Here is a 2,757-nt window from a genome sequence, read left to right on the forward strand (position 1 = left end):
CCTCTGTTCTGCCAGGTCAGTTACCACTCCTTTATCTAGACTTTTCACCTTTCAAACATTAAAAATCATCTGCTGTTTATCCTGTCTTATGTATAGCTTTTTTAAAAAATGCCTTTAATTCTAATGAGATGATATCTGAAAGAAGGGGGAGAGGAAATAGATTTGTGGTCAGTCTACTCAAACTTAGATTTATTCTTTGAATATAGGTTCTGAGTTTGAAGTTTAATGCAATATAATTAACGATATTAATTCAGACAATATTTTTGATTATACCTATAATTAGAATATTATACTTTTCTACTAAGGCCTTGAGTATGAATTCTATTCAAACCACTCACCCTACCATATTGTCCATTAATGTGCAACATAGATGGAGTATTACAGACTTTTCAGTGAAAGTCATTGATGCTTAATAAACGTATCCAAAACTTGTGAAAAGGGGGAAGAAAAAAGTGAACTTCAGCTTTATTCTCTCTTTTTTTTTTTTTCATTTATATACTTTTATTTGGGAATGTTTAAATCAATACAGAGAAAACGAAATTTCAGAGACAATGAATATCATTAGTTTGGATATCATTACTTTATTATAAAAGAAACACGGAAATTATTTACAGGATGAAAGATTTCAGAACTTCAGTGGCAGCTTCACGTGATGCCATTGGGGGAACGGGCAGCTTCACGTGATGCCATTTCAATAGTGACTTATTTTAGTCGACATATTTTCCAAGAATGTCACCATCTCTAAATAAGAAATAATCCTTGTCATCTAGAACTACTTTGGTGCCTCCATATTCTGGGAGAAGAACTTTATCTCCAACTTTCACACTAACTGGTTGAATCTCTCCACCCTTTCCTTTAGAGCCTGATCCAACAGCTACTACCATTGCTTGCAATACATTTCCTTGCGATTTTTCTGGAAGCATAATGCCTCCTTTGGTTACAACTTCGGGTGCACTTCTTTCAACTAATACTCGGTCAAAGAGGGGAAGAAACTTTCTAAATGCCTGTCCTGCCATGACTCGGGTTGCCGCACTTCGTACTCTCGCTCTCTCCAGCTTTATTCTTTTAATGGGTTAAAATCAGAGGCGGTAGGCACAATGGGAGGAGTCATTGGGTGGGGGCAGGATTTCAACAGGTACTTGACCTTTAATGATAAGCTTTGAGGGTTGTTACTTACTAGCCTCCTAGGTATGATTATTTTCTAGTCTTCACCATTAAACCTGCAGTCTACTAAGCAACCTTTCCCCTTATAAAGATTGTAAAAGTCCATGTATTTTGTCCTTAGTGCTGAATGAAGATAAATACTCTTCTTCAGTGACCAATTGAAATAATACCTGTGAACATTAAACTGTCAGTAGTGTTTTTTGCTACTTGTTTTTTTTTTTTTGTATTTGCATTTTATACCCTTATGTGTGTCAGTGCAGTTTATTGAGGTTGTGAGCCAGCAATGGTAAGGCTTTAATCATAAAGGACAGTTATCTTAAATTTTCAAGCAAGATGAGAGGAAAGTAATCTGCTGGCAGCTAACATATCTAGGCTTTGCTCAGAGGCTTCAATTCTGCCATCCTTTAGTGAACACTAGATGCTGGAAAGTTTGAATAGTTTCAGGAGTAGGCCTGTGGAAGTGTTTCTTTTGTAGGATCGAGCCAGTAGACTGTAAGTTGCTGATACAACTTAAATGAGCCCCCATAGGACTCTAGAGCACATTTAATTAAAAATTTTAAATGTTTTAGCAGTAATATTTCCAAAGACAAATCAATATACATTCATAATAGGAAAAAAAGTTTTTAATAGAGGAAAACAGGATAAATAGCACCCAAAGCTCTACCAACTAGTCTATATTTTGGTACATTTCCTTACTATTTTTATTCCCCTCATATATATAGATTTTTGGTCAGCATTGACTTTTATTACGTGTAGTGTATGTCATATTATACCCTAATAGTAGTGACCTTAAAAGATAACCTGCTTCGTTTAGAATCAAAGTATTTGAATGAGTGAATTTTCATTTTTCATGCTGTATCTGTTTTTTGAGATTCTAAAATTACACATTAACCAAATAGCTTAAGGACCATATCAGAGTTTTAGTTTAAAACATTTCTAGCTTGAAGGAGAAATTAGTCTTCCAAATAGTGATACTGTTTCAAATATGTTACATCTAGAACTTTTTGTTAATAAGGAATAAGTGGCTTTGCATAAAGCATCTGAAACAAGCAAAATGGTGTTTTATATATGCCATTTGGATATTTCTGATTATTGGATACTGGCAATTTTTATTTAAATGCTCTGTATTTTAAAAAGCATCAACTAGATTTTCTCCCTGCCTCACCTTTCATGTATTTGTGGAGGACATTGATGGGAGAGTGTGACAGCATGGTGAAAACTATTTTATATGAATAGGAGGAAGGAAGGCTCATCTGAATTAGTAAACAAACAAAAACCAAAAACCAAACCCAGCTTTAAAATTGTTCGTATTCTGTGGTATTAAAGAATGCTACTCTTCCTTCCAGTGGCTTTCAGTGATTGGGATTTGGTTATTGGCCTTACTTTAAGGAAGAGAGTTGTCCTAACATAGTTTAGGCCATTTTAGTATTTGACTATTGCCGTGTTCATGGGCTCTTCACAAATAAATGGATACTTCTAAAGTGTTTTAAAGATAGTTCATTCTCTAGAGGGTCTCAAAAAGTTCTTTGTCACCTATCCAACACCACTGTAGATAAATTCTCACGAATTTGTACCTTTAGTAAGATTTACCTC

General features: G+C 34.6%; 1 pseudogene across 1 annotated transcript; it reads right to left on the reverse strand.

The window, feature by feature from the left end:
- Window positions 1–365: 365 nt before the first annotated feature.
- LOC309653581 (10 kDa heat shock protein, mitochondrial pseudogene) lies at window positions 366–1,045 on the reverse strand (annotated as a pseudogene). Its single transcript has one exon. The product of its transcript is annotated as a 10 kDa heat shock protein, mitochondrial pseudogene (transcript).
- Window positions 1,046–2,757: the final 1,712 nt, after the last annotated feature.

The sequence above is a fragment of the Balaenoptera physalus genome (assembly GCF_965194825.1).
Source record: "Balaenoptera physalus genome assembly, contig: HAP1_SCAFFOLD_624, whole genome shotgun sequence".
Taxonomy (NCBI): Eukaryota; Metazoa; Chordata; class Mammalia; order Artiodactyla; family Balaenopteridae; genus Balaenoptera; species Balaenoptera physalus.